This window comes from Narcine bancroftii, chromosome 2 (assembly GCF_036971445.1).
Source record: "Narcine bancroftii isolate sNarBan1 chromosome 2, sNarBan1.hap1, whole genome shotgun sequence".
NCBI classification, from domain to species: Eukaryota; Metazoa; Chordata; class Chondrichthyes; order Torpediniformes; family Narcinidae; genus Narcine; species Narcine bancroftii.
In genome coordinates this window covers 65,145,375-65,156,566 of record NC_091470.1, presented here as the reverse complement: position 1 = coordinate 65,156,566, position 11,192 = coordinate 65,145,375, and positions in this window count along the sequence as shown.

Below are 11,192 nucleotides of genomic sequence, written 5' to 3'. Positions count from 1 at the left end.
AGTGCATTTCAGATCATACTAATTCACAGTGTAAAGAAAATGCTTTATTAATTTTAGTGTGCCTCTTGTAAGCAGAGCAGTCGCAGGGCGGCCAGCAGACAGTGAATGGAGCAGCAGGCCAAAATATCCGGTGCCAAATTTTGAGGGCCAAAATGTCCAGCACCAAAATGTGCTAGACTCATTATGTGCAGTTACAGTCACATAACTAAAGGAAAGATGTCAATAAGACAAAGAATGCTGAGAAGATTTACTAGGATGTTGCTAGGACTTCAGGAACTGAGTTGCAGGGAAAGGTTAAACTGGTTTTGCTCTTTATTCCCTGTAACATAGAATTAATTTACAATTACAAAATTGGTATAGATAGAGTAAATACAAGTAGACTGTTTACAGTGAAGTTGGGTGGGAGACCCACCAGAGGACATCGGTTAAAGGTGAAATGGGAGAAGTTTAGGGTGACCATTAGGGGGAATTTCTTCACAGAGTAGTGGGAGTGTGGAATGAGCTGCCATCTGAAGTGGTGAATGCAGACTCAATTTTAACATTTAAGGGAACTTTGGACAGGTACATGGATGGGACTGGCATGGTGGGATATGGGCTGGGTGCACATCAGTGGGATGAGGCAAAATAATTGTTTAGCACAAAATTGTTTTCCGTGCTGCAATTTTCTACGGTTCAGTGTTGTACTGACTCAACTGGACAATTCAAAAATAGTTTTTGAGCAACAGAAACAGGCCCTTCATTCTAACTTGTTCTTGATGGCCAAGTTGTTTACTCAGGCTCAACCCACTTGTCTGTATTTTGCCCATATTCCTATCCCAGTACCTGTTGAAATGTTGCTATTGACCTGCTTCTAATACTTCCTATTGCAGATTGTTCCTCGTACTCATCTCCCTCTTTATGATCAAGGTACCTTTCGGGTCCTTGGACTGAGCGGTTGGTACTGAAAAGAGATTGGAAGTGTTCTGACCATCGGTTGAGGATGGAGATTCCGTCCTGCTCCAGCTCCCTCAACAGCCCCTAAGGCTAGAGCTGGATGAGGTTCCCACCCTGGATGAGACATATAAGGCAATCGAACAACTGAAAAGTGGCAAAGCAGCAGGTATGGATGGAATCCCCCCAGAAGTCTGGAAGGCTGGCGGCAAAACTCTGCATGCCAAACTGCATGAGTTTTTCAAGCTTTGTTGGGACCAAGGTAAACTGCCTCAGGATCTTCGTGATGCCACCATCATCACCCTGTACAAAAACAAAGGCGAGAAATCAGACTGCTCAAACTACAGGGGAATCACGTTGCTCTCCATTGCAGGCAAAATCTTCGCTAGGATTCTACTAAATAGAATAATACCTAGTGTCGCCGAGAATATTCTCCCAGAATCACAGTGCGGCTTTCGCGCAAACAGAGGAACCACTGACATGGTCTTTGCCCTCAGACAGCTCCAAGAAAAGTGCAGAGAACAAAACAAAGGACTCTACATCACCTTTGTTGACCTCACCAAAGCCTTCGACACCGTGAGCAGGAAAGGGCTTTGGCAAATACTAGAGCGCATCGGATGTCCCCCAAAGTTCCTCAACATGATTATCCAACTGCACGAAAACCAACAAGGTCGGGTCAGATACAGCAATGAGCTCTCTGAACCCTTCTCCATTAACAATGGCGTGAAGCAAGGCTGTGTTCTCGCACCAACCCTCTTTTCAATCTTCTTCAGCATGATGCTGAACCAAGCCATGAAAGACCCCAACAATGAAGATGCTGTTTACATACGGTACCGCACGGATGGCAGTCTCTTCAATCTGAGGCGCCTGCAAGCTCACACCAAGACACAAGAGAAACTTGTCCGTGAACTACTCTTTGCAGATGATGCCGCTTTAGTTGCCCATTCAGAGCCAGCTCTTCAGCGCTTGACGTCCTGCTTTGCGGAAACTGCCAAAATGTTTGGCCTGGAAGTCAGCCTGAAGAAAACTGAGGTCCTCCATCAGCCAGCTCCCCACCATGACTACCAGCCCCCCCACATCTCCATCGGGCACACAAAACTCAAAACGGTCAACCAGTTTACCTATCTCGGCTGCACCATTTCATCAGATGCAAGGATCGACAATGAGATAGACAACAGACTCGCCAAGGCAAATAGCGCCTTTGGAAGACTACACAAAAGAGTCTGGAAAAACAACCAACTGAAAAACCTGACAAAGATAAGCGTATACAGAGCCGTTGTCATACCCACACTCCTGTTCGGCTCCGAATCATGGGTCCTCTACCGGCACCACCTACGGCTCCTAGAATGCTTCCACCAGCGTTGTCTCCGCTCCATCCTCAACATCCATTGGAGCGCTCACACCCCTAACGTCGAGGTACTCGAGATGGCAGAGGTCGACAGCTTCGAGTCCACGCTGCTGAAGATCCAGCTGCGCTGGATGGGTCACGTCTCCAGAACGGAGGACCATCGCCTTCCCAAGATCGTATTATATGGCGAGCTCTCCACTGGCCACCGAGACAGAGGTGCACCAAAGAAAAGGTACAAGGACTGCCTAAAGAAATCTCTTGGTGCCTGCCACATTGACCACCGCCAGTGGGCTGATAACGCCTCAAACCGTGCATCTTGGCGCCTCACAGTTTGGCGGGCCGCAGCCTCCTTTGAAGAAGACCACAGAGCCCACCTCACTGACAAAAGGCAAAGGAGGAAAAACCCAACACCCAACCCCAACCAACCAATTTTCCCTTGCAACCGCTGCAATCGTGTCTGCCTGTCCCGCATCGGACTGGTCAGCCACAAACGAGACTGCAGCTGACGTGGACTTTTTACCCCCTCCATAAATCTTCGTCGGCGAAGCCAAGCCAAAGAAGAAAACCTTTTGGGTCCCTTTTGTATCTTTCCCTTCTGTTCTTAAATCTTTCCCCTCTAGTTTTAGACTCCCCAACCCTGGGCAAAGGATGATGACCAGTTACCTTGTTTGTGTCCTTCATAATTTTGTAAACCTTGAAGGTCCTCCTTCTGCCTCCTCTGGTCCAGAAAAGTCTCCTTGTAATCAAAATCTGCCAGTACCATTGATATTTTTTGATTTTTTTTCTGCACCCTTTCAAATCAATTGCATCTTTCCAATAACTGGGTAACTAGAACTGAGTGTGATACCCTCAATGTGAATGTGGTCTCACGAATGTCTTGCACAGATGGGACATCTCAGGTCTTGTATTCGATGTCCTGACCAATGAGACCAAGCATTCCAGCACCTCTATCTCCACCCTGCCTACCTATGTGGCCATTTCATGCCTTTACCATTCATTATGCAAGTCCTGCTCTCGTTTAATGCTTCTCACTTATCAGAATTAAATTCCATCTGGTCTTCCTTGGGCTGTTTTTGCAGTTCATTTGTATTGTGTCACTTTGTTGCTTGTTTGACATCAGTAATCGGTTTCCTTCTCAGGAGTTGAAATAATTGGAGATTAATGTGACACTTTATTGGCAGATCTTTGCTGTCTTTTTCAAAGCACAGTTAATAATTAACTACATTGTTCAGTTTAAAGTCACACTTTGTTGGTTAGACACAATACATGGACAAGTTTTATTTCACTGAATGTGGCTGTCATTGGCAAGCTGGCAGCTTTCGTTCATATGAACTGACAATGTGGCATTTATTCTTTCCAATATTTATTAACATTGAAATTTCGTATCCACAAATGGAGTACATGTTAAAAGTCAAAAAGATACATTACACTTGATCATCTCATTTCATCTAAGGTACCACACATTTTAATCAAACAGATCATATTAAAATTTTATTGATGAAAGGAAAATCTAAACCCACTACCAAGAAAGCAGTTATTTGTCCCAAAAAAAGGCAGGATTCTTATCAATGAGTACCTCATTAGCCAATTCCTGTATTTCTACCTTCATAAACAAATCAGATTATAAAGCAAATCAAAAAGGGTCTTCACAGTGTTTGAAAATTTACATTCAAATTGGAAAATGAGCATCTAATCTTGTCTAAATTTAGACATGACGTCAGGTAGCCATGGAGCATGATTAGGTGGGGTAACGTACCTCCATCTGAGCAACACCACACACCTAGCAATATGGCATTTGTGTATCTTTATACAGCATGGTAATGGGCCCTTCCAGTGCACAAGCCTGTGCCGACCAATTAACCGACAGCCCCTGTAAGTTTTGTGAAAGTTGTTGGAAATCCAGGTAGACATGAGGAGAATGTACAAATGCCTTACAGATTTGAATCTGGTTGTTGGCGCTGTAATAGGATTGAGTTAATATCTGCCCTAACCGTGCTGCCCTTAATCAGTGGAAATCCATAATTTTGTTATTATTCAAGAGTTCCTTCAGACAGTGAATATTTAAATCTAAATTCTTCAACTGCTGTGTTTTTCAATCATCCACACTTTTGTTTACTAGTCTAATAAATTAGCCATCATGCAACTGTACTCTTTTGGAACACATTTTTTGTGATTGTACATTTGAGCACCAGAACTCAGTCCTGGCATCCTTTCTCTCCCTTGTTTATGAATAAATGAGAATCTGAGTGGGGGGGGGGGGCGAATTTTTAGTGTTTAAGATGTTGGAGATTAAGGGCTAGCTGTAAATTGGGGAGGGATGCTTTCTCTATATATGCAGAGACCTGCTGATGCCTTGAAAGATTCTGGAATTGCGAGAAACTTATAGACAAACATTAACCATTGATGGAGCTGAGATGTGTAGATTCATCAGAAAGTTGTGCAAAATATTTTGATCCATATCAGCTCATCAGGATCCAACTCTACTGGGAAATTTTGGTCTTGGTACAGTATAATCAATTATTTTTGTACTTTATTTAATTTATATTACACAATTAAACTTTCCAGTAATCTTTGAGCTAATTTGCATTCTGAAATACTTATTTTGGTAAAGAGGCAAGTACATATTGGTACGTTTCCATGTGTGATTGGAACTTGAGAAACTCAGAAACATGACGTATATTTTAAATACTTTTATGCTTTTGTGGTATTCCAAGAACCATCCCAAATCTAGCTTCTGAAAAACAAATGTATAACTACATTTCTCAATAATTTAGCAGATGGTACCAGTGGCAGACATGTTGAGTCAGCAATTTGAAATTGGTTCTGTTTGTGGATGCTCGTGCATCACAATGGACAGAACTGGGACAGCAAAGGCTCGCATGTTGACAGCTGGGATTCCAGCCAGTATTTTCCCTGAATAGAATGAATCTCTGGACTGAGTATGTCAGAAATTCAGAGATGTTAATGCTGTTGATCTTAAGAAAAAAAATGCATTTTTTATTCCTCTTGGATTAATCCTTACTGCACACTGTAATTATGCTTTTAACTGAAGAATGTCTTGGTACTCGCTACCTGAATCTTTTCTGTGTCCATGCACAGTACAACTAATACCTTTTGCATGTTTTTATCCTATAAATATTTTTTCAGTGTTGACCAATTTCGGCAAGCTACTCAACACCAACTGCAGTGTATAAAATGTTCAAGAATTAAATGATCAATTTAGAACTTGTGAATACCCACAAGAACTACTGTCTGTCAATATTAAAGCTTTAACTTGGAACAAAAAATTATTTTGGTTTTGCCTTTTTATTTTAAAGCTACTTCCCCCAATTTTCTTCCTCTGGAAGGTGTTAATTCCCATGGTAATCAACAATTCTGCTGAGGATGTGCAGATTCCAATTTAGAGGAAAGGTATCATTTTTATGAAAAAATAATTTCTGCTTACAACTATCATTTTTATAAGGTCGTTCATTTATTATCATCTGATTGTGCAAGTACAAACTGATGAAACAAGGTATAGTAATATCTCCATTTTCCAACACCTACTGGGATTGTGGATGTTGGATATGAGAATTTTCTCGTTGACTGAGACTCACTTACAATGCCTAACCTGTATTAAAAATATACTTTTTAAAAGGACACAAGACAGTGCAAAATGTAATTTGAAAAAAATCAGCATTGTCAGTCATAATTATGTCAAGTTAATCTAGTAATTCCCATAATTTACTAAATTTAAGTACAATGCAAGTCCTTGGTGCTGAAACAGCATGGCACTAGCTGTTACACTAACCATGACACCATCAAAATTTCCTCCACAAAGTTTACAAATAAAGCCTTACAAAAATACCTAATACTAATAAAAATTAAGACTCTTATTCTGCAGGGATAGGGAGTCACTTTGGGAGAGTTGCCCCAGCAGTGAGCAGGGTTGACTGGCTCTTAATTCTGGTGTCCTGATCAGGCCTTTGGCGCAACTCGACTCATCTCCACGCAAGTGTCCTGGTCAGACCCTTGGTGCAGTCTGATTCATCTCCATGCAAGTGTCCCAGTCAGGGGATTTTGCTGTACTTTCATTCACTGAAGGCAGAATATAAACTGCAGCAATCAGCCTGGCAGGTAGAAAGGTCTGCATTTCCCCATCTGTTACTCTATCATTGCTGAACAGAAGACCTTTGGAGAAGATAAATTTGTGCACTAATTCTCACTGATGTAAATGTATAGTCCCCCTCCTCATCTTGCCAGAAGCAGCAATATCCAGAGGGAGATGTGTCCATCTAGCTGGATCGCTGAGTGGAGTCTTGGAGTCGTGTTTCTGTGGTCATCAGAGCACAGCCTTGCAGTTCTTCCTGGTTCATGTGCAGTCTATTTTATTTTCTAGCGACTTTATATTTAAAACATAGAAACATAGAAGATAGGAGCAGGAGTAGGTCATTCGACCCTTCAAGCCTGCTCCACCATTCAACGAGATCATGGCTGATTTTAAAGTTCAGTACCCCGTCCCCACCTTCTCTCCGTAACCTTTAATACCCTTATACTGAAGAAATAGATCAAATTCGCTCTTAAATATATTTAATGAACCTGCCTCTACTGCCCTCTGTGGCAATGAATTCCACAGATTCACCACCCTCTGGGTAAAGAAATTCCTCCTCATCTCGGTCCTAAATGGTTTGCCTATTATCCTCAAACCATGTCCCCGGGTTCTGGATTTTCCCATCATTGGAAACATCCCATCTGCATCCATTCTGTCCAGTCCTGCCAGAATTTTATAGGTCTCTATGAGATCCCCTCTCAATCTTCTAAACTCCGGCGGGTACAATCCCAATTTGTGCAATCTTTCCTCATAAGTTATTCCTGCCATTCCAGGTATCAGCCTGGTGAATTGCCTCTGCACTCCCTCCATTGCAAGAACATCCTTCCTTAGATAAGGTGACCAAAATGGCACACAATACTCCAGGTAGGGTCTCACCAAGGCCCTGTACAGCTGCGGTAAGGTATCCTTGTTCCTATACTCAAACCCTCCTGATATGAAGGCCAACATACCATTTGCCTTTTTAACCGCCTGCTGTACCTGCATGCTCACCTTCAGAGATTGGTGTACAAGTACCCCTAGGTCTCTCTGCACTTCCCCATCTCTTAATCTATTGCCATTCAAATAGTAATCTAGAAAGATCATTGGGAATGCGGGTCTGAAGGGGTTAATTTTTAGCTGAACTTTGATATTTGCCTCTCACAGTCCTTCTGATGGCCTCTTCCCTTGCATCTCCAGTGATCCGCTCTGTGGTTTACTGTAAATTGGCTCTCTTCAACAAATTAAAACCGCTCAATATCTTAGTGAATTTCTACTTTAAAATTCCATATCATTTTTAATACATTTGGATGGACAGCAGTCTACTAACTTAGATCAATATTTACAATTATAAAATTTTCCAATTTTGATATGTATCACTTAAATACAATATTTGATCTGTCAAGACTGAACAATTTTCTCATTAAAATCTTTACACAGGTGGGTTGAAACTTGAACTTCTTGCCTGGATTTTACCATTCCCAGCACCAGGTGAAAAACAAATTCTCCTGGTAATGAATAAACAACCTTGTCATTTGGTGCTTGAGTCTTTTAATATGTAATTTTCTTCATCTCTGGTGAATTATGCAAAAAAAGTGAGGTCATTTATTTGTAGGTATTGGCCCTTAATTAATTTCTGCCAATTCTCTTCCTTCGCTCTACATTTTTGTTCACTCATCTTCGTTTTCCCCTGCCTTGTTTGAATCTTTGGCTCTATCCAGCCACATTAATAGGATATTTTTCTGCTGAGTTTGTCAAACAAAGTGATAAGATTCTATGATTGTAATCCAACTATTGGTCAGGAAATAAAGCAACTTGAGTTCATGATAGATGAAGCCATAAAAAGCAAAAGATTTTCTGACCACTTCCATCTTGATGTGACTGAAGTTCATAGCATAGATTAGTTTTTCTCTTCCCCTAAAATGTAAGTTCTGTTTCTCTTTTTTAAAAAAGACTGGAGTTAGAGTACCAGGTGTCTTTAGCATAAACATTGCACCATTGAAATCCTGGATGATTGTGATTTTAAACCCTAATCTTGGAAACTTTTCATTATTCAGAGATCAATGGGATACCAGAATGCTGAAATGCTTGTCATTCTCAACAAAAAGTGTCTGGAGGAACACATGAAAAGATGTAATGTACAAAGCAACAGACTGACATAAACAATTCTTGATGGGCAAAGGGCTTCTTTGCTGTAAATTCCCATGATTTAACTTTTACATTGCCCTACCTGATACTGGGTTTGAATGGCTTTTACCAATTTGTAGAAGGAATTGAATTTTGAGAGACCAGCACATTGTGTCATAATGGAAAAAGCTTAATTTTTCCCTGTATTACATTTTGTAACCTCTAGCTGTAACCTGTCTCCTTGTAACATGTCTGGTTTCTGAGAATTGATTGTATATTGTATTATCAGGCAGTTTTTGCACTGGGTCAGGGGAGCGCTATCTTAGTTTTAATGCTGTGTGGTGTTAATTGTGATTAAATAACCGATATCTACCTATTTTGATAAAGATGGTAGAAAGGGTAATAAATCTATTCACTGGATAGCAGGTTGCTGGAACAAAGAAATTAGACAATTTATAGTCTACAGCACAAATTTGTGTGACATCAACACAAGATCTGGTATGAAATTTCTGGTGTTGCTGATCAAATATTCTTTAAAAATCTAGTGCCAGGGAAGTGTGTCAAAAATCACTTGATAAATTATTGCTAATCAATGTGAGCCTTTGGCAGCTTGATAATGAATTATTACGGGGATATTGAAGTATATCATTTGCACATGAAGATTCTGGGACGTATTTAAATATGTAAAATAACGAGTTCTAATGCACAGTGGTCATTAAGTGTGTTGGACGGTTAGCCTCGGTGGAACAGTTCTTGTAATAACATACCGGGGATGAAATTGCCCTCATACCATTTAATAGAGTATAAGAGATGTGGTGTTATTCTATAATTGTCCGGCTCCTTTAACTGTGGGACATTTCACAGACCATGAGAAGCCACCTGATAAATTGACTTTCCAGACAACACTTCAGTTGATATTGGTGCTTCTGTATTTCTTCACTCCCATGAGTAAAGACTTCATTTGACGGGATAGTAATTTGACCATTTTATGATCTACCAATTCCTGTTATTCACAATGCACTTCTTGTTAACGACCCAATTTTCTTAAATTAATGTAAAATATTTTGTAAGGTTTTTTTTATATAAAATAAAAAGGAACCTGGCCCACAATTATAGAATTTGACAGGAAGCTTCCATGAACATATTCTAAGGGGAGTGTAGTAATCTAATGAATAGAATAATAAGGGGGTCAACGTTTTTGCACTTCATATTGAAAAGTTTTCCACTGGGACTCAGATCATGAAGAAAATGATAGCTCTAACGACAAGCTATTAGCAGGATACAAAGGATGCTGTTCATAGTTTTGATGTACTGGATGACAGCTTCTTCATGGGTTTCAATCCCCAAGATATCTTTTGAGAATTCATTAAGCTCTTGAAATTTTTTCATGTATCTGAGAAATCTGATTGAATAGCTTGCTAAACCAAAGAGAAATGAATTGGTGTTTGTAGCATTGGCCTGATTGTCCGTAGTCCATTATGATACCAGAGTTTAAATTGGAAAGTATTATAATGCAGAGCTTATTGACATCAAGTTTTCAAGGAAAATATTTTCTGTTCACTGATCATTTGCTTCTGCAAGTGGTCAGTGAACCATTACTGAGTGGATATGCTTCATGCTATAACATGCTGTTCGGGCTATAAGACCAGTGGAGAAATGGGCATGTATTAACAACCAAGATCAGTAGGCTGTATACTTCGTCAACATTTCACTTGTCCATTCTAGGTTTTTAGCAGTTTTTCTGCAATACTCTAAATGGTGCAAAAAAAAATGCAACTAATAACACACTTTTGTTGTCAGTGTACCAAATTTAAGTAGATGAATGAGGTCGTAGGTCCAAAACCTTTGTGTGTTATTTTAGCCAAAAAAGAAAAAATGGTTCTCATTAACTCGGAGAACTGAAGGAGTTAGGCAATACAGGTTGCTTCTTTTAAGGATGTGAAATACAGAAAATGGAATGTGTCCCTTGGGCTCTGGTGATCTGATTAGCACCTCATTGGCCAGTCATGTGGCTGGCAAACTGATGACTCATACATGAAGCCTCTGAAACATGGCCAGTGGCAGGGCATTTTGCCCTCCCAAATGAATTATTATGCCCCCCATTTGCAGCATTAGTGTCACGAGTCTCCACGCGATATAAGCAGCACATTTGTCTGTTATGTCGGAGGGAGGAGATTCATGGCAGGTAGGCACCAGCACCCCCTCTCGGCTGAGCGAGTTTTTAAATGTCAGATTGTGCCCTGCCTCTTCTTCCTCCCCCCCCCCCACCCCGTTTGGACTTGTTCTGATGCCAACCCTGCTCTGATACCAGAGTAAAAGCAAAATGGGAGAGATTGGAAGTTCTGAGGAGATCAGAAAGGATTGGATATGTTGGACTCTGAGTAGCTGAGGATTGATCAGTAGTTGGATGAATGGTGGGTGTTCATTAATTAATTAACTTTATTCAGCAGTCCTTTATCCAAAAAAATTAGATATTAAACATGTTAATATTTTTATCTCTGATACACCTATAACTGACGTTTAACATATTAAAATCCCACATGAACCATACTTCATTTCTGAGGGTTAAAATTCAACCAATTGGCAGAGAATTTTGACATTCCCCTGGAGTTTGTTCTTGTACAATCTGAATTGAATTCATATTGGAGCCTTACTTAAATGCTTCCATTGAATTTTCAACTTGCTGCTTCCACCAATGGAGCAGTTAACACAACTCCATGA